The sequence below is a fragment of the Mesoplodon mirus genome, assembly GCF_964341445.2.
Source record: "Mesoplodon mirus genome assembly, chromosome: 1".
NCBI classification, from domain to species: Eukaryota; Metazoa; Chordata; class Mammalia; order Artiodactyla; family Ziphiidae; genus Mesoplodon; species Mesoplodon mirus.
The window spans coordinates 212,512,804-212,540,492 of NC_138976.1; positions in this window are offsets into that span (position 1 = coordinate 212,512,804).

A 27,689-nucleotide genomic window follows, 5' to 3' on the forward strand; every position below is an offset into this window, starting at 1 on the left:
GGAAAGCACAGGAAACAAAAGTAAAAATAGGCAAGTGAAATTGCATCAAACTTCAAAATTCTGTGCATCAGAGAAACAATTAACATAGTGAAAAGGCAACTTATGGAAGGGAAAAAAAAAAGATTTTCAAGTCACATAGTGAAGAGGTGGAAGCAATGCAATTGCCCATCAGTGGATGAATGGATAAAGAAAATGTGGTATATGCATACAAAAGAATATTATTCAGCCTTGAAAAGAAAGGAAATTATGACACAGGTTGTGCCATGGATGAACCTTGAGGACACTATGTTAAGTAAAAAAAACCAGTTGCAAAAGGACAAATACTGTCTGATTCCAGTTATATAATGTATCAAAATAATGAAATTCATTATGGTATATGAATTAAATCTCAGTAAAGATTATAAAATAAACAGGAAAAAAACATAGAACCAGAAAGTGGAATGGTGGCTGTCAGGGGTTGACAGAGAGGTAAATGGATATATTTTTCAAAGGGTAAAGAATTTCAGTTTCACAAGATGAAAAATGTACAGAGATATGTTGCACAACAATGTAAATATACTTAATCCTAATAAATTATACACTTGAAATGGTTAAGATGGTAAATTTTTTGGTATGACTTTTACCAAAATTTAAAATAAAAGTAAATTAAATAAATAAAGTATATATATGTCTGAAAAAAAGTCAACATTAAAAAAAATCCAATTAGAACATGGTCTATGGATATAAAAAGATACCAAAGAATGAATAACATAACAAATAAGCACATAAAAAGATACATAACAGTATAAACCATTAGGGAAATGTAAATTAAAACTCTAATGATATATTATCATGCACCATTCAGAATGGCTAAAATAAAAAATTAGTAACAATACCAAATGCTAGCAAGGATGAAAAGTAAGTGGATTACTTATACATTGCTGGTAGAAATGTAAATAGTACAGCTACTCTAGAAAACAGTTTGATAAAAAGTTAAAGTTAAGTTATTCTTTAAAAAAGTAAACAGGATCCAGCAATTGCATTCCCCAGCATTTATTTATCTTAGAGAAATAGACTTTTATATGCACAAATACCTGTAAGTGCATATATAGCACTCTTACCTGTAGTAAATAAAAACTGGGAATAACCCAGATGTTCTTCAATGGGTGAATGATGCTCCTATAGCCCATGCCTGTCATGAGATATTACTCAGATATCAAAAGGAATGAACTATTGATATATGCAACAACCTGGATTAATCATAAGTGAATTACACTGAGTAGAAAAAGCCAATCCCAAATGGTTCCATACTGTGTGATTCTATATATATAACACTCTGAAATGAGAAAAATATAGAAATGGAGAACTTATTCATCATTGCCAAGGGTTAAGGAGAGTGTGGAGAAGGATAAAAGGGAAGTGCTTATGGATATAAAAGGCAACATGAGGGATCCTTGTGGAGGTGGAAATATTCTGTATCTTGAATGTCAGTGTCAATATTCTGGTTTGATATTGTACTTTAGTTTTACAAAGAGACAAAACAATTCTAAACATTTATGCAACTAGCAACAGAGTTTCAAAATACCTTAGGGAAATACTGATAGAACTGATAGAAAGGGACAAACTAACAGTTGTCAGAGATTTTCAATAGCCCCTCTCAATAATTTATAAGGTAAAGGAAATAGAATGTGAATAAGAAGTTTCTATGAAACAAGTAGGCAGAAAGTCAGTAAGGATCTAGAAAACATGACAACACGATCAACCAAATTGACATAGTTGGTGTTATTTAACACTACCCCACAACAGAAGAATGCACATTCTTTTCAACTGCACATAGAAAATTGACCAATTCATCTGTTGATGGACATTTAGGTTGTTTCCATGTCTTGGCTATTGTGAATAATGCTGCTATGAACATAGGGGTGCATTGAGTTATAATTATATATTTTTTGAATTATAATTTTGTCCAGATATATGTGAAACAGCAACAGACTCACACAGAGAATAGACTTGTGGTTGTCAAGGGGGAGGGGGAATGGAGGAGGGATGGACTGGAAGTTTGGGGTTGGTAAATGTAAACTATTACATATTGAATGGATAAACAACAAGGTCCTACTGTATAGCATAGGTAACTATATTCAATATCCTGGGATAAACCATAATGGAAAAGACTATGAAAAAGAATATATATACTGTCTGTATAACTGAATCACTTTTCTGTACAGCAGAAATTAACACAATATTGTAAATCAACTATACTTCAATAAAAAAATAAAAATAAAAAATAAAGAAAATTGACCAAGATAGACCATATTTTGAACCATAAAATGTCTTAATAGGTTTAAAAAGATTGAAGTCATATTTTATTCTAGCCACCGGTTCTAGGCCTCAATGGAATTAAATTTGAAATAAGTAACAAAAAGATTCCTGGAAAACCTACAAGTATTTGGAAACAAATTAAAATACTTTAAAATAATACTCTTGAGTCAAAAAGAGAAATCAAAAAGGAGATCTCAGCCAGTATAATAGGTCAAGAAAAAGAAATAAAAGGCTTTGATATTGGAAAGAAAGAATAAAGCTGTTTTGTGAATGGTATGATCATCAACATCCAAGTAGTAAATCTATAGAATCAATAATCGGTCTTCTAGAAGTAATACATGATTTTGATAAGGTTGTAGAATACCAGATCAACATAGGGAAAAAAATATTTCTATAAACCTGGCAACTAACAACTGAAATCTGAAAAAAAAAAATAATGTCATTTACAATAGAATAAAAAAGTGAAATACATAGTGATAAATTTGACAAAAGTAAAAGACCTATAATACTAAAAATAACAAATTTTGATGAAAGACATTAAAATGACATAAATAGATTGTTTTGGGTCATTCTCAGCCTATCGATAGTGATGCTATGGGCTAGAAATGCCTGAGCGCTAACCTGGGCCTGTATTACTGTGGCAGCCCCATAGACATTTCCCTGACCAGAGTCAGTGTTGTGGCTGCACTGGCTGATGTGGTTCTTATTATGATTTCAGGATACTCCTCAGCAAAAACCATCAGGGAACTCTGAAAAAAAAAAAAAAAGGCTGTTTACCTTCATGTCCTGGCGGGTATATGACATGCTCCACAAAGCAAGGGCATAGGTAGAGAAAGAGAGATAAACAGAAATAGAGCCCATGAACCTGGAGTTCTGCCTTTATTGGGGTCATGGGTGGGGTTCCTAGGGTTTCGCAGTTTTACTCTTTACTGGTGAATTTAAAAATAAGAGCAAGAACTAAAGTGTGGGAAGGGAAAAGCAGGGTCTCTCAAGTGGTCAGTTATCTAGGTCACCCAGAGCTACAAGGGGAACTTCAGGGGTTGGGTGGCACAGCTTGGCCCTTTATCTAGTTATGTACTTAGCAATGTACTTATTCCAGATGAATGTGTCTTTGAAATGGATGCCTCAGTAGTCAAAAGCTTAATGTCAAGCACTTGCATTATAATCAGAAAGGTTAACTGCCAGGCACTTACACTACAGAGATATACATGTTCACAGGTCAGAAGTTTCAATACTATTAACGTGGATTCCCTCCAACTGTAACTATACATCCAACACAATCCCTATCAAAATCTCAGTGAGCTTTCTATAAAAATTGACCACGTGATTCTAAAATACATGTGAAAATGGAAAAGACATAAAATAACCAAAACAATTTTGAAAAAGAACATAGTTAGAGGGATAAAATTACCTAATTCAAGATTTATTATAAAACAACAATAATCAAGACAATGTAGTTTTGTTGTAAAAATTGGAAAATAAATCAATGAAATGGAATAGAGTCCAGAAACAGACTTACACATGTATAGACAAATGTTTTTGTTTTTTTTGTTTGTTTGTTTGCTTGTTTTTTTACTATGGTGCAAAGGTTCTTCAATGGAGAAAGGGTAGTCTTTTCCACAAATGGTGCTGGAAAAATTGGTATGTATATGCAAAAAAACAAACCAAAGTAAACCAAACCAAACAAACATTGATCCATACTTTTGCACCCTATACAGAAAACAGCACAAAATGGATCGCATACCTAAATATAAACTTAAAATTATAAAACTTCTAGAAGAAAACATAGGATAATTTTTTAGCACTGACTCAGGCAAAGGTTTCTTAGATCTCACACCACAGGTATGATACACAAAAGAATAAATTGACAAATTAGACTTCATCAGAAGTAAAAGCTATTGCTCTTTAAGAGACTTTTTTAAGGTAATAAAAAGATATATCACAGGCATGTAGAAAGTATTTGCAAAGCATATATGTTTTAAAGGCTTGTATCCAGAATACATGAAGAACTCTCAAAGCACAATAAATAAATAAATAAATAAATAAAAATTTAAAATGAGCTAAACATTTGAACAGACACTTCATCAAAGAAGGTACGTGGACAGGTGTTCAGCACATGAACAAATGTTCAACGTCATTAGCCATTAGGAAAATGCAAATGAAAAGTTCTATGAGAAACTACTCCACACCTATTAGGATGGCAAAAATTTCAAAGACTGACCATACCACGTATTGGTGAAGATATAGAGAAACTGAACCTCTCATATGTTGCTGATGGGAATGTAAAACAGTACAATCATTTTGGAAAACCATCTGGCAGTTTCTTAAAAATGTAAATATATACTCCTAAGCGTTTACCCAAGATGAAAGAAAACATATCTCCATACAAATACTTACCCACGAATTTTCACAGCAGCTGAATTTGTAATAGTCAAAAGGTGAATGGATAAACAAACAATGGAATAATACCCTGAAATAAAAGGAATGGGTAATGATAGTTCTACGACATGCAAGAATCTCTAAATAATTACACACAGAGAAGGAAGTCAGGTGAAAAAAAAAAGGATACATATTATATGGTTCCATTTATATAAAATTCTAATAAATGCAAAATAAGATATAAGGACAGAATCAGATGGGTAGTTGCCTAAGGCTGGATGGGAGTCATAGCAGGAAGAGATTACAAAAAGGCAACTACTGGGGATGATGGATGTCTTCATTATCTTGATTGTGCTGATGTTTTCACAGGTGTATACATATGTCAGAACTCATCAAATTATACTCTTTAAATTTGCACACTTTATTATATTTCAATTATACTCCAATGTAGCTGGGTTTTTTTTAAGTGTTAGAAAGTTCAATATGTGTTGTCCTAATAGTAAAAATCCCCTTACCCAGCCACACTCCCCATGGGTAAGTTAGAATTATGAAATGAAACTTACTATTTCATGAACATGAGTACAATGAAATAATCTGATTTTTACAACTTCTGAAACAAGAGAATAAACATACCAAAAGTGGCAAAATATGTATTCTAAACTGACCTTGGGGTTTTACACGAGGGTTTTTTGCAAATGTACTTTGTAAAGTGGGCTTTTCTTAATTTTAATGATGCCCTTAACTTCTTCAAGAGAAAACAGTGACTTTTGAGTGTGGGAAGTTAATAAAAACATTGATTACAACAAATATCTGAAATTAAAATAATTAAACAATACTTGCTTTCTTGCAGTTTTAAAATAGCACCAAACTAGTCTTGTTAAATATGTGTGTATTTAAGTTTTTTTAAAAAGAAGTGGTTGACAAACAGTAGTAGTAGTTTAATTCTGGGCTTCTAATGAAAAGAACAGATCTCTAAAAAAAAAAATCTTTTAATCAGCCCTCCACCTTCTGATTACTCCATCCTCACAGCATACTCTTAAAATTATCAGGGGGGACATAATGGATCAACAGGAATCTTTATGGTTTATTCCTTCCATAAGTAGAGAACATTCTTGTATGCAAAAAATAAATGAAAAAAATTAAGGGCAAAGAGCTGGCAATGTTGAATTCAATTTGACCTGTTGCCCACCTTTGAACTACTCCTCTGAGGCAAGGTTGATTGATGTGCAGGAAGCTATAAACTGGTAAGATATAGGAAAGAAATCCAGGAGATAGGACCATAACAAAGAACCAGTTATAAGGAAGTAAATCAATGCTGCCAATGGAAAGAGGTTGCCGTGAATATGGGGGAAAGGTGAGAGCACTCTAGCCTGGTTAAAAAGTACATGGAAGAAATGTCTATTTAGATATTTTGCCCATTTTTTGATTGACTTATTTGTTTGTTTTGATATTGGGTTGCATGAGCTGTTTGTATATTTTGGAGATTAATCCCTTGCTGGTCAATTCTTTTGGAAATATTTTCTCCCATTATGTTGTTTGTCTTTTCGTTTTGTTGATGGTTTCCTTTGCTGTGCAAAAGCTTTTAAGTTTAATTAGGTTCCATTTGTTTATATTTGTTTTTATTTCCATCACTCTAGGAGACAGATCCAAAAAATTCTTGCTGTGATTTATGTCAGAGGGTGTTCTACCTATGTTTTCCTCTAAGAATTTTACAGTATCCGGCCTTACATTTAGATCTTTAATCCATTTTGAGCTTATTTTTGTGTATGGTGTTAAGGTGTGTTGTAATTTCATTCTTTTACATGTAGCTGTCCAGGTTTCCCAGCACCACTTATTGAAGAGACTGTCTTTTCTCCATTGTATATTCTTGTCTCCTTTGTCATAGATTAGGTAACCATAGGTGCATGGGTTTATCTCTGGGCTTTCTATCCTATTCCATTGATCTGTATTCCTGTTTTTGTAACAGTACCCTACGTTTTGATTATTGTAACTTTGTAGTATAGTCTGAAGTCAGGGAGCCTGATTCCTCCAGCTCCAAAGAAAACATACAGAGGGCCAAAAGTCACATGAAAAGATGCTCAACATCACTAATTATTAGAGAAATGCAAATCAAAACTACAATGAGGTATCACCTCACACTGGTCAGAATGGCCATCATCAAAAAAATCTACAAACAATAAATACTGGAGAGGGTGTGGAGAAAAGGGAACCCTCCTACACTGTTGATGGGAATGTAAATTGGTACAACCATTATGGAGAACAGTATGGAGGTTCCTTAAAAAGCTAAAAATAGAGCTATCATATGATCCACTCTTGGGCATATATCTGGAGAAAGCCATAATTTGAAAAGATACATGTACTCCAATGTTCATGGCAGCACTATTTACAATAGCTGGGACATGGAAGCAACCTAAGTGTCCATCGACAGAAGAATGGATAGAAGAAGTTGTGCTACATATATACAATAGAATATTACTCAGCCATAAAAAAGAACAAAATAATACCATTTGCAGCAACATGGATGGACCTAGGGATCATCATACTGAGTGAAGTAAGTCAGACAGAGAAAGGCAAATAACATATGATGTTGCTTATATGTGAAATCTAAAAAATTGGTACAAATGAACTTATTTATAGAACAGAAATAGAGTCACAGATGTAAGGAAAAAACTTGTGGTTGCCAGGGGGAAGAGAGAGGAAGGATAAACTGAGATTGGGATTGACATATATATACTACTATGTATAAAATAGACATCTAATAAGGACCTACTGTATAACACAGGGAACTCTACTCAATACTCTGTAATGACCTATATGGGAAAAGTTTCTAAAAAGGAGTAGATATATGTATATGTATAATTGATTCGTTTAGCTGTACAGCAGAAACTAGCATGACATTGTAAATCAACTATACTCCAACCAGGAAGGAATGGCTCCAGCCTAGGGTTTCTGGGAGAGAAAGTTTAATTGGAGATGCATTGCAATAGGAAATAATAAAAGGGGAGCAGCAGCAAGGAGAACATATTGCCTTGTGATAAACAGGGACGGGCTAATCATCTTGTTGGGCCAGTAACATGTGACACTGCAGATACCTGCCCATTCAACACAACACATGTTATGTGAGTGTGTGTGTGTGTGTTAGAAAAACTGTTGAATCTCGAATATAGGCATACATGCCTTCTGACTAGACCAGATGCATCACATACTAAAGAGCAAGATGTGTGAACAGATAGCAAGGTGATGAGGTAAAATGCCAGCAGAGAGGAGAGAGACTGCAAGGGAGCATGGAAAGTGGCCATCTGACCCTTCAGACTCAGGAGGCATAGGGATTAGGGCTCATAATATTTTTAGGAACCCATGAATATGTTAAATATGCAATTTTAATTTCTTTGAAAATATGAAGAAAAATGAAGATGGTAATGTAACAATGATTTTAACCTACAATACATTTGTCTTTATACTGACACAGTCACAATTTTTAAATGTATTTTCTTTGTTTCTCATGAAGGAGGAAGCTTGCAATAGCAATAGTGCCTCAGGCTCACAAAAGTCATAATGTAGCCCTACTTGAAGGAAGCTACTCACAAGCCTTTGTGTCTTATTGAACATTAAGCCTATGCAGTGTCAGGGTGACCCTCAAGTTCATAACATGGAGAGCAGTGTGGAGAGCAGTGCAATTTTCCTGGGCTAGAAAGCAGCAACGAGATAAGTCAAAGAGCTGTGTTTGCTGTGGAGTCCCCCAAAGATGCCTAAACACACCCTCCTCAGGGCAGGTGCATCTCTGAGAGAGGCCAAGTAAGAATCAGCAGTAACTGCTCCAAGGTGGCCTGCAGTGTCTTTTTAATCAGGTCCTCCTCCTGCTAAAAACATGTGGGTGTTACCTTGACTACAGGCTAAAGTTACTAAAAAGCCCATAGAAGGACTTTTATTATCTATTCCCAGCTTACATTTGTTTCCTTATCTCCAGGGGAAAATTAAAAAAATCAGAAGAGAATTTTGGTTAGACAGTAAAATGGTAACACTATTCAAAAACTCCCCAGGGGATGAGGAGGTAGACCTTAACACAGAGAGAGAGAACAGTGTCAGGATGCACCATTAAATGTCATTCCTATCATGATACACTATTTATCTAATCTCTGAAAGATCACCACGAGTACTGTATTGCATAATAGCAGCATTCACAAATAATATTCTGATAAATGTCCATAAGTCTCTGAAGACTTTTCATGCTAAAACATGCTGTTTGTGTCATACTGAAACCTTCTCTACTTTTTCCTGATATGGTTGCATCTCTCAACCTTGATTCTCATTAAAATTGGTAAGGATGCTCAATTGTGCCCCCACCTCATTTCAGGGTTGGTGGGTTCTTTCTGTTGTGAGAGTCTCAAGGTGGGCAAGACTGGAACTCGGGCTTGTACAATCAGAAGCATTAGTGGATTGCTTTCATGAGCTGAGTGTGAGTGTAGAAGGCCTTGCCTGTTGGAGCCCTACAAGGCGCTTGAAAGGGTCATTGACTTTTACAGAAAAAGTAAATGATTTGAAAAAAAAAAAGGCGAAGCGTGATGGAATGAAACCCACTCCACTACAGTGACACAGATGAAAATCCCAAAAGTAATGATTAAAGCCACTGCTGATATCTGTCCACCCTCACAGCAGGTAGAAGAAGAAATGGAGTGACCAGAGGAAGAACCAATGCTACTGCCTTCTGGTGTCTGCATACCTCTGCAAGGGCACAGGCTGGTCTATGAGACATATGTTTAGGTACTTATGATTCTTGATAGGCATTTCCTGAATAGGAAGCACAGATAGCTAAAAGCATAGACATGATGCGTAATCTACTTTTATCACTTTTATCTTCTATATTGTGTTACCTGCTCTTTTTTTCTGGTAATCTGTACTGTTTATAAACAGATTCTTAGTCTTAGAATGTTTTCTTTTTTTACCAATTTATCCATCCTTGAAAGGGGAAGATCTCTCCAGGTCACTAGGGTGAAGAGAGTTTCCTTCCAAAAGCTTTATGGACACTTTCATCTTGTTTCTGCTCCCCTCTCTCAGATGTGGCTGAGTCTGGTCACTGGACACAGTACTCCTTGCTCAGGACAGGGTACCCCACAGTCTGGGGCTGAGGGAGGGCTGCCACCCACCCTCTTCTAGGTGGTGGTGGGCTAGTGTCCACATTAGGGACATAATTGATGTTTTAAACCTGATGCTCTTGGTGAGGGGGGATATGAAAAACATTGATCTTAAATTCTTCTGCATTATACCTGTACAACAGATTTTATTTTAACTAAAGGGCTATGGATTTCAAATTTATATCTGAATCTGCTGAGATAATTAACTGGTAGAGGTTATATACCCTTCTGTTCAGGTGAGGGTATTGGGTAAAAGGGAGTCAGGAAAAAAGCATTTGAGTTAATACATGACAACTATCTCTCATTTCTTTTTTATTTTTTTAATTTTGGTACGTGGGCCTCTCACTGTTGTGGCCTCTCCCGTTGCGGAGCACAGGCTCCGGACGTGCAGGCTCAGCGGCCATTGCTCACGGGCCCAGCCGCTCTGTGGCATGTGGAATCCTCCCAGACTGGGGCACGAACCCGTGTCCCCTGCATCAGCAGGCGGACTCTCAACCACTGCACCACCAGGGAAGCCCTCTCCCATTTCTTATGTGCATAAATATTTTCTAATTAAAATCCCGCTTTTTCAAATTATTCTGCAAAATTTACCATAAAAAGCATTCTATCCATACTGATGCTGCTTCATTTACCAATAGAATAAACACAACTTTTGCTAAAGTTGTTAGAAAATCAAAATGAAATAGTTGGCAATTAAATAAGTTTCCTTGGAACATTAGTATATTATTTCTACGGTGGGTCATTTGGAAAACAGTAGAAGATAAACCAGAATTATACAACAATTTGTATAATTTGTATAAGTTTTGATAAAAAATAGTCAGGAGGGGACCTTCAAGATGGTGGAGGAGTAAGATGTGGAGATCACCTTCCTCCCCACAAATACATCAAAAATACATCTACATGTGGAACAACTCCTACAAAACACCTACTGAATGCTGGCAGAAGACCTCAGACTTCCCAAAAGGCAAGAAACTCCCCCACGTATCTGGGTAGGGCAAAGGAAAAAGGAAAAACAGAAGCAAAAAAATAGGGATGGGACCTGCACCTCTGGGAGGGAGCTGTAAAGGAGGAAAAGTTTCCACACACTAGGAAGCCCCTTCACTGGTGGAGATGGGGTGTGGCGGGGGCAGCTTCAAAGCCATGGAAGAGAGCATGCAACAGGGGTGCAGAGGGCAAAGTGGAGAGATTCCTGAACAGAGGACCATTGCTGACCAGTACTCACCAGCCTGAGAGGCTTGTCTGCTCACCCACCAGGGCGGGTGGTGGCTGGGAGCTGAGGCTCGGGCTTCGGAGGGCAGATCCCAGGGAGATGACTGGGGTTGGCTGCGTGAACCCAGCCTGAAGGGAGCTAGTGCTCCAGAGCTAGCCATGAGGGAGTCCAGGAAAAAATCTGGAAGTACCTAAGAGGCAAGAGACCATTGTTTTGGGGTGCTTAAGGAGAGGGGATTCAGAGTACCACCTAAATGAGATCCGGAGATGGACATGAGCCACGGCTATCAGCGTGGACACCAGAGACTGGCATGAAACACTATGGCTGCTGCTGCAGTCACCAAGAAGCCTGTGTGCAAGCACAGGTCACTATCCACATCTCCCCTCCTGGGAGCCTGTGCAGCCCACCACTGCCAGGGTCCCGTGATCCAGGGACAACTTCCCTGGGAGAACACACGGCATGCCTCAGGCTGTTGCAAGGTCACGCTGGCCTCTGCTGCTATAGGCTTGCCCTGAATTCCAGTCCCCTCTGTCCCCCCGGCCTGAGTGAGCCAGAGCCCCCTAATCAGCTGCTATTTTAACCCTGTCCTGTCTGAGTGAAGAACAGACACCCTCAGGTGAACTATATGCAGAGGTGGAGCCAAATCCAAAGCTGAACATGAGGAGCTATGCAAAAAAAGAAGAGAAAGGGAAATTTCTCCCAGCAGCCTCAGGAGCAGGGGATTAAATCTCCACATCAACTTGATGTACTCTGCATCTGTGGAATATCTGAATAGACCATAAATCATCCCAAAATTGAGGCTGTGGAATTTGGGAGCAACTGTAGGCTTGGGGTTTTCTTTCTGCATCTAATTTGTTTCTGGTTTTATGTTTATTTTAGTTTAATATTTAGAGCTTATTATCATTGGTAGATTTGTTTATTGATTTGGTTGCTCTCTTCCTTTTATATATATTTATTTATCTTTCCTTTTTCTCTAGTTGTGAGTATGTATGTGTATGCTTCTTTGTGTGATTTTGTCTGTATAGCTTTGCTTTTTCCATTTGTCCTAGGGTTCCAACTGTCTGTTTTTATTTTTGTTTTTCTTAGTATAGTTTTTAGCACTTGTTACCATTGGTGGATTTCTTTATTGGTTTGGTTGCTCTCTTCTTTCTCTCTGGCTTTTCTTTTCTTACTTTTTTTATTTTTAATATATAAATTTTTAAATTTTACTTATTTTATTATTTTTTTTTTACTTTTTTTTTCTCCCTTTTCTTCTGAGCCATGTGGCTGACAGGGTCTTGGTGCTCTGGCCAGGTGTCAGGCCTGAGCCTCTTAGGTGGGAGAGCTGAGTTCAGGACTTTGGTCCACCTCCCACCACCATGTAACAACAAATGTTGAAAGCTCTCCGAGAGATCTCCATCTCAGAGCTAAGACCCTGCTCCACTCAGCGACCAGCAAACTACAGTGCTGGACACCCCATACCAAACAACTAGCAAGACAGGAACACAACCCCACCCATTAGCAGAGAGACTGCTTAAAATCATAATAAGTTCACAGACACCCCAAAACAGACCACTAGACATGGTCCTGCACACCAGAAAGAAGAGATACAACTTCATCCACCAGAACATAGGCACCAGTCCCCTCCACCAGGAATCTACAAAACCCACTGAACCAACCTTACCCACTTGGAGCACACACCAAAAACAATGGGAACTATGAAGCTGTAGCCTGCAAAAAGGAGAACCCAAGCACAGTAAGTTAAGCAAAATGAGAAGCCAGAGAAATACACAACAGATGAAGGAGAAAACTAAAAAAAAAAAAACAGACCAAACAAAAGAAGAGGAAATAGGCAGCCTACCTGAAAAATAATTCAAAATAATGATAGTAAATATGATCCAAAATCTGGGAAATAGAATGGAGAACATACAAGAAACATTTAACAAGGACCTAGAAAAACTAAAGAGCAAACAATGATGAACAACACAATAAATGAAATTAAAAATTCTCTGGAAGGAATCAATAGCAGAATAACTGAGGAAGAAGAACAGATAAATGACCTAGAAGATAAAATAGTGGAAATAACTACCACAGAGCAGAAAAAGAAAAAAGAATGAAAAGAATTGAGGATACTCTCAGAGACCTCTGGGACAATATTAAATGCAGCAACATTCAAATTGTAGGGGTCCCAGAAGAGGAAGATAAAACGAAAGGGACTGTTAAAATATTTGAAGAGAATATAGTTGAAAACATCCCAAATATGGGAAAGGAAATAGTCAATCAAGTCCAAGAAGCACAGATAGTCCCATACGGTATAAATCCAAGGAGAAACACGCCAAGATACATATTAATCAAACTATCAGAAATTAAATACAAACTATCAGAAATTAAATACAAAGAAAAAACATTAAAAGCAGAAAGGGAAAAGCAAGAAATAACATACAAGGGAATCCCCAGAAGGTTAACAGATGATATCTCAGCACAAACTCTGCAAGCCAGAAGGGAGTGACAGGACATATTTACGTGATGAAAGGGAAAAACCTACAACCAAGATTATTCTACCCAGCAAGGATCTCATTCAGATTCAAAGGAAAAATTAAAAACTTTACAGACAACCAAAAGCTAAGAGAATTCAGCATCACAAAACCAGCATTACAACAAAGGTTAAAGGAACTTCTCTAAGGGAGAAACACAAGAGAAGGAAAAACCGACAATAACAAACCCAAAACAATTAAGAAAATGGTAATAGGAACATACATAGTGATAATTACCTTAAATGTAAATGGATTAAATGCTCCAACAAAAAAAGAGATACTGGCTGAATGGATACAAGAACAAGATCTGTATATATGTTGTCTACAAGAACTCACTTCAGACCTAGGGACACATACAGACTGAAAGTGAGTGGATGGAAAAATATATTCCATGTAAATGGAAAGGAAAAGAAAGCTGGAGTAGCAATTCTCATACCAGACAAAATAGACTTTAAAATAAAGACTATTACAAGAGACAAAGAAGAGCACTACATAATGATCAAGGAATCAGTCCAAGAAGAAGATATAACAATTGTAAATATTTATGCACCCGAAATACGAACACCTCAAAATATAAGGCAAATATTAAGAGCCATAAAAGGAGAAATCGACAATAACAAAATCATATTAGGAGACTTCAACACCCCACTTTCACCAATGGACAGATGATCAAAAATGAAAATAAAAAAGGGAACAGATGCTTTAAATGACACATTAAAGGAGATGGACTTAATTAATATTCATAGTACATTCCATCCAAAAACAAGAGAATACACTTTCTTCTCAAGTGCTCATGGAAGATTCTGCAGGTTAGATTATATCCTGGGTCACAAATTAAGCCTTGGTAAACTTAAGAAAATTGAAATTGCATCAAGTATCTTTTCTGACAACAACACTATGAGACTAGATATAAATTTCAGGAAAAAAGTTGTAAAAAATACAAACACATGGAGGCTAAACAATACACTACTTAATAACCAAGAGATCACTGAAGAAATAAAAGAGGAAATCAAAAAATACCTAGAAAAAAATGACAATGAAAAGACAATGATGCAAAACCTATGGGATGCAGCAAAAGCAGTTCTAAGAGGGAAGTTTATAGCAATACAATCCTACCTCGAGAAACAAGAAACCTCTCAAACAAACAACTTAACCATACAGCTAAAGCAATTAGAGAAAGAAGAACAAAAAAAACCCAAACTTAGCAGAAGGAAAGAAATCATAAAGATCAGATCAGAATTAAATGAAAAAGAAATGAAGGAAACGTTAACAAAGATCAATAAAACTAAAAGTTGGTTCTTTGAGAAGAAAAGCAAAATTGATAAACCATTACCCAGAAACATCAAGAAAAAAAGAAAGAAGACTCAAATCAATAGAATTAGAAATGAAAAAGGAGAAATAACAACTGACACTGCAGAAATACAAAAGATCATGAGAGATTACTACAAGCAACTCTATGCCAATAAAATGGACAACCTGGAAGAAACTGACAAATTCCTAGAAAAGCACAACCTTCTGAGACTGAACCAGGAAGAAATAGAAAATATGAACAGACCAATCACAAGCACTGAAATTAAAACTGTGATTAAAAATCTTCCAAAAAGCAAAAATCCATGACAAAATGGCTTCACAGGCAAATTCTATTAAACATTTAGAGAAGAGCTAACACCTATCCTTTTCAAACTCTTCCAAAATATAGCAGAGGGAGGAACACTCCCAAACTCATTCTTCAAGGCCACCATCAGCCTGATACCAAAAGCAAAGAAGTCACAAAAAAAGAAAACTGCAGGCCAATATCACTGATGAACATAGATGCAAAAATCCTCAACAAAATCCTTGTAAACAGAATCCCACAGCACATTTAAAGGATCACACACCATGATCAAGTGGGATTTATCCCAGGAATGGAAGGATTCTTCAATATATACAAATCAATCAATATGATACACCATTTTAACAAATTGAAGGAGAAAAAACTTATGATCATCTCAATAGATGCAGAAAAAGCTTTTGACAAAATTCAACACTTATTTATGATAAAAACCTCCAGAAATTGGGCATACAGGGAACTTACCTCAAAATAATAAAGACCATAGGTGACAAACCCACAACCAACATTGTTCTCAGTGTTGAAAACCTGAAACCATTTCCGCTAAGATCAGGAACAAGACAAGGTTGCTTACTCTCACCACTATTATTCAACCTAGTTTTGGAAGTTTTAGCCAAGAAATCAGAGAAGAAAAAAATAAAAGGAGTCCAAATCAGAAAATAAGTAAAACTGTCACTATTTGTAGATGACATGATACTATACATAGAGAATCCTAAAGCTGCTATCCGAAAACTACTAGTGCTAATCAATGAATTTGCTAAAGTAGCAGCATACAGACTAATACACAGAAATCTCTTGCATTCCTATACACTAACGAAAAAAATCTGAAAGAGAAATTAAGGAAACATTCCCATTTACTATCGCAACAAAATGAATAAAAGACCTAGGAATAAACCTACCTAAGGAGACAAAAGACCTGTATGCAGAAAACGATAAGACACTGATTAAAGAAATTAAAGATGATACAAACAGACGGAGAGATATACCATGTTCTTGGATCAGAAGAATCAACATTGTGAAAATGACTATACTACCCAAAGCAATCTACAGATTCAATGTAATCCCTATCAAATTATGAATGGCATTCCTTATAGAACTAGAACAACAAATCTTAAAATATGTATGGAGACAGAAAAGACAGTAGTCAAAGCAATCTTGAGGGAAAAAACAGAGCTGGAGGAATCAGACTCCCTGACTTCAGACTATCATACAAAGCTATAGTAATCAAGACAGTATGGTTCTGACACAAAAAGAGAAATATAGATCAATGGAACAGGATAGCAAGCACAGAGATAAACCCACACACATATGGTCACCTTATCTTTGATAAAGGGAGCAAGAAGATACAATTGAGAAAAAACAGCCCCTTCAATAAGTGGTGCTGGGAAAACTGGACAGCTACATGTAAAAGAATGAAATTAAAACACTCTCTAACTCCATTCACAAAAATAAACTCAAAATGGATTAAAGACCTAAATGTAAGGCCAGACACTATAAAACTCTTAAAGGAAAACATACGCAGAACACTCTATGCCATAAATCATAGCAAGATCCTTTTTGACCCACTTCCTAGAGAAATGGAAATAAAAACAAAAAGAAACAAATGGGACCTAATGAACCTTAAAAGCTTTTGCACAGCAAAGGAAACCTCAGAATGGGAGAAAATATTTGCAAATGAAACAACTGACAAAGGATTATTCTCCAAAATATACAAGCAGCTCATGCAGCTCAATATCAAAAAAACAAACAACCCAATCCAAAAATGGGCAGAAGACCTAAATAGACATTTCTCCAAAGAAGATATACAGACTGCCAACACATATATGAAAGGATGCTCAACATCACTAATCATTAAATAAATGCAAATCAAAACTACAATGAGGTGTCACCTCACACCTGTCAGAATGGGCATCATGAAAAATCTACAAACAATAAATGCTGGAGAAGGTGAGGAGAAAAGGGAATCCTCTTGCACTCTTGGTGGGAATATAAATTGATACAGCCACTATGGAGAACAATATGGAGGTTCCTTAAAAAACTACAAATAGAACTACCATACGACCCAGCAATGCCACTACTGAGCATATACCCTGAGAAAACCATAATTCAAAAAGAGTCATGTACCACAATGTTCATTGCAGCTCTATTTATGATAGCCAGGACATGGAAGCAACCTAAGTGTCCATCGACAGATGAATGGGTAAAAGAAGATGTGGCACATATATACAATGCAATATTACTCAGCCATAAAAAGAAATGAAATTGAGTTATTTGTAGTGAGGTGGATGGACCTTGAGTCTGTCATACAGAGTGAGGTAAGTCAGAAACAGAAAAACAAATACTGTATGCTAACACATATATATGGAATCTAAAAAAAAATGGTTCTGAACAATCTAGGGGCAGGACAGAAATAAAGACGCAGACTTAGAGAATGGACTTGAGGACACAGGGACAGGAAGGGTAAGCTGGGACGAAGCGAGTGAGTGGCATGGACATATATACACTACCAAACGTAAAATAGATAGCTAGTGGGAAGCAGCCGCATAGCACAGGGAGATCAGCTCAGTGCTTTGTGTCCACCCAGAAGGGTGGGATAGGGCGGGTGGGAGGGAGACGCAAGAGGGAGGAGATATGGAGATATATGTATACGTATAGCTGATTCACTCTGTTATACAGCAGAAACTAACACACCATTGTAAAGCAATTATACTCCAATAAAGATGTTAAAAAATTAAAGTGAGGCCCTCACTCCAATTATACCCATACTTCGGTATCTACATATGTGTAAATAGGAGATCTTCTGAGAGCTCTACGGTATCATATAAAGGATAGTTCCTTTATTTCTGTAAAGATTTAAAGCTCCTACATCCAGTTCCAATAACATTATGGCACAATCATTGCTTCTTTTCTTTTATGATTTCCAGTATTTCTCATTTTCAATTAGCCTTTCGAATTTTAAAGCATACATTTACAAATTGTACATTTAAATTAATTGGCAGGTGGCAATAAATGCTAGATCTGTATGTGTGCCAGTTGCAATAAAGGAAAGGGAACAGTAAATAAAGGACACTGTTTATTTAGGCATAAAATCATTTGATAAAAGGATCAAGGCAGGTGCACTGAAATATGAGGAAATAGGAAAACCTGGCACTAGCATTTTTAGAAGGAGTATAACTCTGAGCCAAACAGGAAATCATGGTTATTTCCTATTCCCTATGGGCCATTTAAATATTTTTAACTGTTATGAAGGTACAGGGGAAATTGGCTTATGTGTGGATTTGCATTGTCCAGCACAAATTGTCAAAATGCAGTATTTTATTGATGTTACAACTTCAATAGTTTAAAATCTTCCATAGTTCATGATGAGTCTTGATTAATGAATGTAGTTCATCACCAGATACCAAGTTCTTCACTGCTTAAACTTTTTGCCTCTCTCTTTCCTTCCCTGATTTAACAGGGTGACATGACATCCATATAGGTACAAAATAAAAGTAGAAGCTTATGGGATGGTTCTGAAGGAACTTGCTGGGATAGCTATAGATGTGTTGGGCTCTCACCACCCCACTGGCTACATTGTGTACTCCACTGAATACTTGGGACCTGCCTATTGGAGATGGCATCTCTGATTTTACTACTTTCTCCCTCTGCATGTATTTTGTTTTATATGTTTTTGATCATTCAATTTCTGCTAAGAATCATCCCAAGAGACCATGACCAGCATTTCCTCTCTTTGAGCCAATACCTTGGTCATTTATGTAATGAGAATTTTCTCAGAGATTTAGCAGATGCCATTCAGCTCAAGTTTATTTGCATATCTATTTTGCTATCATAAAGTTCATGACAACCCAAGTCTGAAGCATATTTGCCTGCTAGTGGTTGGAGTGAGGCCTATAAGATATTTATACTGTCAGAAGGTTGTGCCTGTGTGGGGTTAGAGGAGTTGGTTCTGAGGGCCAGGGCCATGCTAGAATGAGGGAAAGTCTATGAACCTTAATTCTGGTGTCTTCTGAGGTGTGCTAGTACTGGCAGATATCATAGATTATAGATAGATAAGAGGACCAGGTCCCAAAATGAACTAATTCCGGAATCAGGAAGCATTCAAGAGTTACTATAGGACTAGAGAAGCGAAGCTACATTTTAGGAGACTGAAGAAGACTCAGTGGGAAAGACACATATACAGGAAAACCCTAAAGGTAAGTTCCAAACATGCACAGCAGGTGTTCAGCCCTTTCCTGCATTGCTAACCTGCATGCTCAATGGTTTGTACATGTCCTTTTGGCCAGAAGAGACAGAAGGGACAGGGATGTTCGTTGAGACATGCTCGTTGATGGATGTTCATAGAATTGATCTAGTCCTGGGGGAAGGCCCACAAACAGGACAAAAGCCCTTCCAAGTGCTCTCCCATCTTAAAAGAGCCACCACTGCAGTGTCTCAAAGTGTGCTCCAGCTATAGTTGGCATTAGGATCCACTGAAAAACTCATTACAATGCAAATTCCTAGGATTCCATTCTAGATCTGCCACATTAGATTTAGCACATCTCTCAGGGTGTGTGAGAAGGATGATTTTCTGTTGCACTTACGTTTGCAAACCACTTAGCTTCATGTAAGTGCTGCTTTTAGCTTTATGTCCAATTCAGTAATTGACCTGGTGCTACAGTTACCTCAATCATCAAAGAAGGATAATTATTTATATCCTACCTATTGGTTAAAATAACATGACATTTATTTTTAAATTTGAAAGTCCTATCCAGAGAATATGATTAACTTCCACTGGACCAAGGCGAGCTTTCCTCTGATCTCCAGCTGTCATTAACATCCATATTCTTATATGTGTAGTTGATGTATTGAAACATGTCTTCCTAAGAGTGTTGGGTTAATTTCCTTAATCACCACAACAAATCACTGACTGTTATATGCAAGGTATTCTGTGCAGGATAAATACATGGAGCAAAATGCATTTCTCCAGGAATCTCTGCCAAAGAGCACAGAAAACACACATTACATATTGCAAGGCAGGGCATGTTCATCAATGGAAAGTGGGTTTTGAGCGAGACAATGCAAGTAAAGCTTCTTTCTGACAAAGGCTGTCTGGGAGGCTCCACAAGCAAGATAAAGATGTGCTGGGTCTTTCACGGTGTTCAAATACAAAGAGCACAAATTGTGTGTATACAGCTTGTGGGCGGGAAAATGCAGCTGTGTGTTCCAATAACTCATGAGGTCCATACAAAGTCTGTATAAAGTGCAGGGTGGCTGGTAGGATGATAATGGTAGTGACAGAGAAAAACACTAGAAAATAAGGCTGAAACAAGATTATTTTCTCACACAAAAAGTGGGAAGTTTATTTTTCTTAACAGCATTACTCTGAAGGAGAAGAGCATGCCGTATACTTTTATAATCCATAAATGTTTTACATCAAATCATAGCTTAGATTACTACATCAAAATAAAATAAGTCTAATAAAATGTAAATACAGAAAAGACTGTAGACCCTTTTTGTGTATATAGATGTTCAAAGAAGTCACCTGTGGCTTGGGTTCTTCACACAGCTAGCCATGTTGCCCTCTGTCAAAGACAGGAGCAGTCACATTCCTGGGCATTTCCCTGCACCAGAACCCACTGCACCCACCCCCATCAGCAACAGAACATGGGGTCAGTGCACAGGACACACAAATGTGTGGGAAATAAGCAAACAGCCATGTCAACGCAGACCAGAACTCATGGAAGCACTTGGAACCACAGCTACCACCAGCTAGAACAACACCTCCCATCCTCTTACCAGACAACCAACTCCCAGACCAACCTTAGGAAAGCAACAGCAATAGATCCTCTTCTCCCTTCTACTAGATACATGTTTTGGGACTTGGAGTTTGAATTGTTTTTCCAAAAACAAATCAAGTCCTATTCATGATTTAAGGTCTTAACTACTTCTATAGAAGTATATCTGAGGTGGCATACAATTCACTGCACCGAACTTAAAAATAGTTTAAAAAATCAACTCATTGGTGAATTAATATTATACACATTCTTTGTGTAACAGGTTTTCTGTTTTTGCCCTTAAGATCTTAGGAAGGGAAGAGAGAGGAAAGGAAGAAGTAGAAGGTCGGTTGAAGAAAAATGTTAAGAAAGAGAGTGCAGACCTCATGTCTCACCAGTGATGTGTCAAACAGCAGAATAGATCCAGCCCAAAAGCCAGATTGATCCTAAGAGAGTATTTCCCCACTCAAGAAAATGTTTCCTTCCTGTGCCAGCCTGAGAATCTGTTTCTCCCACTGAACACACCCAACCCCAGCACCCCACCCAGGGACAGAGGGTTGAACTATGAGTAAGGGATGATTCGTATAGGTTTAGTTCAATTAGTCATGCAGAGCTATGGACAGCTTTCCTATCCAATAATCTTGACCATAAACTGTCTTTTGGAAAGAACAGCGGGCATTGGAAGAACTGGAACTCAGTTGTGGGCTCTGCCAGGGTCGGCAGACAGTGGGCAAGAGGGAGTGGGTGGAAACATTCAAGAGTGGGAGAGATCACTGCTCCTAATCAATATGAGGTAAAACCTCACTATACACTGTGAATGACAGACAGCCAGGAGACAAAGGCTGACGTTGTATCTTGAGCTCAGGGAAATGGGAGAAGAGTGGTATCCTGGACAAAAATGGGGGTATCTTCCACAGAAACTTGACAGGGTAATGGGAAAGGCTAGAAAGATATGGTCTTGTGAAGCACCTGCCTCCAAGAAAAGAATAGTGATACAGAACTGTGATGAAATTGGACCCTTATCTTATGACACTCATAAGAATTTACTCAGAATGGATTCAGAACCTAAATGCAAGACCAGAAACTATAAATCTCCTAGGATAAAACATAGGGAAAATCTCCTAGATATTGGTGTTGCCAAAGATTCTTTGGATATGCTACTTAAAGCCCAACCAACAAAAGCAAAAATAAATAAGTGGGACTACATCAAATTAAAAAGCTTCTACACAGCAAAACGACCAACAAAATAAAAAGAAAACTTACAGAAAGGGAGGAAATATTTGCAAACCATCCATCTGATAAGGAGTTAATATCCAAGATATACAGGGAACTCATACAACTCAATAGCAAACAAACAAGTAAATAGCCAAACAATCTGATTTTTAAATGGACAAAGGAGTTGAATAGATATTTTTCCAAAGAAGATATACAAATGGCCAAAAAAGTACATGAAAATGTGCTTAATATCACTAATAATCAGGGAAATGCAAATCAAAATCACTAGATAATCACCTCATAGATGTTAGAATGGCTGTTATTAAAAAGACGAGAAACAAGTGTTGGTGAGAATGTGGAGAAAGGTAAACACTCGTGCAGTGTTGGTGGGAATGTAAATTGGTGCACTCTCTATGGAATACTGTATGGAGGTTACTCCAAATAATGAAAATAGAACTACTATATGATTCAGTGATCCCACTTTTGTGTATACATCTGAAGAAAATAAAAACACTGTCTTGAAGATATATATATATATATATATATATATATATATATATATATATATATCCCCATGTTCATTGTAGCATTATTCATAATAGCCAAGGCTTATAAACAACCTAACTGCCTGTTAATGGATGAACAGGTAAAAGAAACCCTTACTTTTGCAACAACTTGGATGAAACTTGAGGGTAATATGCTAAGAGAAACAAGTCAGACAGTGAAAGACAAATACTATATGGTTCTCACTTACATATGGAGTCTTTTAAAAAGCCAAACTCATAGAAATAAAAAGTAGAAATGGTGATTTCCAGAGACTGCGGGGTGGAGGAAATGGGGAGATGTTTGTCAAAGGGTACAAACTCCCAGCTATAAGGTGAATAAATTCTGGAGATCTAATATACAGCATGGTGATTACAGTCAACAATGCTATAGTACACACTTCAAAGCTGCTAAGAGAGTAAATCTTAAACGTTATCACCACACACAGACACAATTATAATTATGTGAGGCGATGGAAATGTTAACCAACCTTATTGTGGTAGCAATTTTGCAATATATACATTTATCTAATTATCACATTGTACACCTTAGACTTACATATGTTTTATGTCAATAATAACTCAATCAAGCTTTGGGGAGAAGTCCTGAAAAATAAAGAAAAAAATTGTGAGAATTTGTTGAAATTAAAATGGCAGTGAAGAGGTCTAGATGTCATTAGGAGTAGCTGGCTATCTGTCTTGCAAAGTACCCTGTCCAGGTGGCATTTTACCTCAGTAAAGATACATCAGTCTAGAGCTGGCACACAGCAGTAAACCTAAACTCTATCAGCCCACTAAGAATGGGTTGTTGTCAGGATCTGATGATATAGTCCAAGTTCACAGGAGTGGAACTAGGAAGGTCAGTTGGCTAAGTTGTTCTGTAGACCACACTTGGGCACCTTTGTAGAAGTAGATATGGCCAGCAGTGGCCAGGGCAGTGATATGTCTCGAAGTTAGATTGAGGATAATATTCTATTGGGTGGATTTACCATTACTTATGTAACAAATACCCTATTGGTAGATATTTAGCTAGCTTCTGGTACCTTATTCCTATAAACAACAAGTATACACTCTTGCACACTTGCGTGTGTCTATATGATGATAAATGAAAATGCTCATTCAAACTGTGTTCAGTAAAGGGAACCCTCTTGCACTGTTGGTGGGAATGTAAATTGATACAGTCACTATGGAGAACAGTATGGAGGGTCCTTAAAAAACTAAAAATAAAATTACCATATGATCCAGCAATCCCAATACTGGGCATATACTCAGAGAAAACCGTAATTCAAAAAGACACATGCACCCTGATGTTCATTGCAGCATTATTTACAATAGCCAGGTCATGGAAGCAACTTAAATGCCCATTGACAGACGAATGGATAAAGAAGTTGTGGTACATATATACAATGGAATATTACTCAACCATAAAAAGGAACAAAATTGAGTCATTTGTTGAGACGTGGATGGATCTAGAGACTGTCATACAGAGTGAAGTAAGTCAGAAAAACAAATATCGTATATTAATGCATGTATGTGGAACCTAGAGAAATGGTACAGATGAACCAGTTTGCAGGGCAGAAGTTGAGACACTGATGTAGAGAACAAATGTGTGGACACCCAGGGGGGAAAACTGCGGTGGAGTGGGGATGGTGGTATGCTGAATTGGGTAATTGGGATTGACATGTATACACTGATGTGTATAAAATTGATGACTAATAAGAACCTGCAGTATAAACAAACAAACAAACAAAAACAACTAATACTAAACTTTCTTTGGGTTATTTGTATGGAAATATGTTAATATAAATGTTTTAAAAAAAACAAAAACAACTGTGTCCAGTATACACTCTTGCACACTTGTGTGTGTCTATGTGATGATAAATGAAAATGCCCATTCAAATTGTGTCCATTTCATATTTAATGCATATTGTCAAATTGTCTATGCAATCGTTGCATAATTTTCTTTCTACCAGATTGCATGTTTCACTTAACCTACATCAACCCTACGAGTTAGCAAACTTTTAAATCTTAGCCAAATCTATAAATGAAAGATGATCTCTCATAATTGATTTAATATGTATTTTATTAATTGTGAATGAGGTTCAATGCCCTTTCATGTGTTTATTGACCATTTCTGTGTCTTTGCTTAAATATCTGCTCATTCACTTTGTTTATTTTTCTATTGGCTTGTTGTGTCTATTTTAATAGTTTTATATGTCATGGAAATTATATCTTTATCATTTGCCTTTTAGCTTGAGCTATCCTCCAACTCCATCCCAATCCAGACAAAACATACTTTTAACAGGGAATGATTTAGCTGGAAATGTCTAAGGCACTTTGGGAATGTTTTTTATAATGTATTTTGGCTTTTCTTTTCCTGAGCAAGACTATTTTCTACACAGATATATAGAATAAACTAGTGGTTACCAGTGGGGAGAGGGAAAGAGGTAGGGGATTAATAGGTACAAACTATTAGGTATAAAACAAGCTACAAGGATGTGTTGTACAACATGGAGAATATAGCAAATATTTTATAATAACTTTAAAAATGGAGTACAACCTTTAAAAATTATGAATCACTATATTGTACCCTTGTAATTTATATAACTTTATACATCAACTATACTTCAGTAAAAAACAGCAAAAAAAAAGATTAAAAAAAGATTATTTCTAGTCTATGATAGGTATCTTTCATTTAGTAATTACTAAGAACACAATCCCATCAATTTAGGTGTTCATTATAACTGGGATTTCAATCATATGTCTCATCAGTAAGTTTGGCTAAAATCAAATATTTTATTGAATAACTTCTAGAGTATATTGTTTTCTTCACAATCATATTCAACTTATGAAATAGTTTTAGAATAGGAGAAATACACCAGAAGAAATTGTTTGTAAAAAACAAGTATTGGACACAGCAATATCTGGGGGCTGAGAGGATTTACAAGGGAAAAATACTCACTAAGGTTGTCAAGGACCTATGGTCTCACATGGAATACTGCACACACTCAGATAAAAATTCATGAGAGCATTTGTAGCAGAAAGAGAGTTACATGCTGTCTTAGTCACCGGGTCTTAACTCTCTTCAAAGGTATAACTGACTAGATATTGGTCATCCAAAAATAAGGTATTTAGGCTTAATCTTACATTAGGACTTAGATTTTGGAGAAATTAATATATTAAAATCCTAATACAGCTACTTCAAAACTTCCTGAGGAAGGGGAGCCTTATTGTTCAAGAGAAAAGTTCTATAATTGATCATCCCAGAAGAGGAATTCTAATGAAGCCTTAGCTTAAAGAAAACAGCATTAATTTTGAACAACCAGTCAACAGGGACAGGTGACAAAAAGAATAAATTAGAAGATTATTTATCTAATGAAGTGAGTTTATATCAATAGCATATTTCAGTGTTTCTACCTTTTTCTGACCCATGCAGCCCTGATACATTCACCCAATGTGGAATAAGAGGTTCTGGAAACCTGGAGTCATAAATGTGATATGACATGCTACTGGGCTAACAGGATCTTGGTCTGATGATGTTGAATGCAGGCTCTGTTGACTTTCCCCTTGGTTGTAATCACCTAATCACCTCCCAAAGGCCCCACCTACTAATATCATCACCTTGGGAATTAGGTTTCAACATATGAATTAGGGGGGAGGGGACACAAACACTCAGACCATAGAAGTGTTGAACACATTTGCCTTAATATGGTAATTCTGAAATCCTTTGACCTGTCTGGCATAGAGTAGGCACAGAGTAGAGATTCAATTAACACTGGCTGACTCTACTGTTTCCATCAGTGCTGATGTGATACTACAGTATTTTCCTATGGTGCACTCTCCTTAGGGGGCCTCTCCCACCCCTGGACTTTAAGTAGCATCCAGATCATTATTATATATCATATTAATATTAATAGTATTCCAGACACGTAGGCATTTTTAGGCTAGGTTGGGTGATTCTGATTCAATAGGCGAGGAAGGAGACATGGTGAGGATAAACGATAAGTTCCTTCCTTCCTTCCTTCCTTCCTTCCTCCCTTCCTCCCTCCCTTCCTTCCTTCCTTCCTTCTTTCCTTCCTCCCTCTGCTTATTTTCATAAAGAGGCTGAGCTTTCTGACATTGATCTTATTGAAGAAAGACTAATCCAATGGAAAATAACATTAGTGGAGTGGACCTGAGTAAAGGATTTAGTTGGGGTACAGTCATGACCGATGAGGGCAGTACACAGGTCTTTCCTTTGGTTTCTCAGAGATATTGAGAGTTAAAAGATAGTGTGTGTGTGTGTGTGTGTGTGTGTGTGTGTGTGTTAAGGTGTTCTATGGAGGAAAGGGCTGGGCCCATAAACTCTAAGAACAATCATATTTTATGGTTGGCTTTTGTTGTACTTTACATCATAATTTCCTTCTGTTACAGAACCACACTTGGGTCCACTTGCCTGCACCCAGTAAAACCAATCTACTAACACCAGGGTGTGGTGAAGGAAAGTGCAGCGTTTATTTCAGAGCTCCAAGGAAGGAGTCCAGGAAGCTATTGCTTGAAAGGCCTGAACTCCCTGAAGGCTTTCAGGGAAAGGTTTTTAAAGAGAGGGTGAAGTGGGGGTGGGGGGGGCTATGGGTATGCGATCAGCTTGTGGACATTCTTCTGATTGGTTGGAGGTGAGGTAATTGAGAGTCTACATCACCAACCTTCTAACATCATTAACCTTCTGGTTCCAACCAGTCTGGGGTCTATGTGCTTGTGGGCAGCATACAGTTAACTTCTTCCATCTGGTGGGGGTTTCAGTATCTGCACAACAGCTCAAAGGACATGGCTCAGAATATTATCTATAGCCCTTGAGAGGAAACAAAGGTCCTTGACTTCTTTAAATGGCTCAACTATTATTATTTTGTTTTGCCTCACTGTTTTCCTTTCCTTCTGCATTTTCTAACTTCTCTGATTAAATAATTCCAACTCCTTGGAACTCAGGGAAGGCCTAGGAGGCTAAAGTTTTCCTACAGGCAAGAGGCAGGCAAAAGACATGGAGCGGATGGGTCTGTTC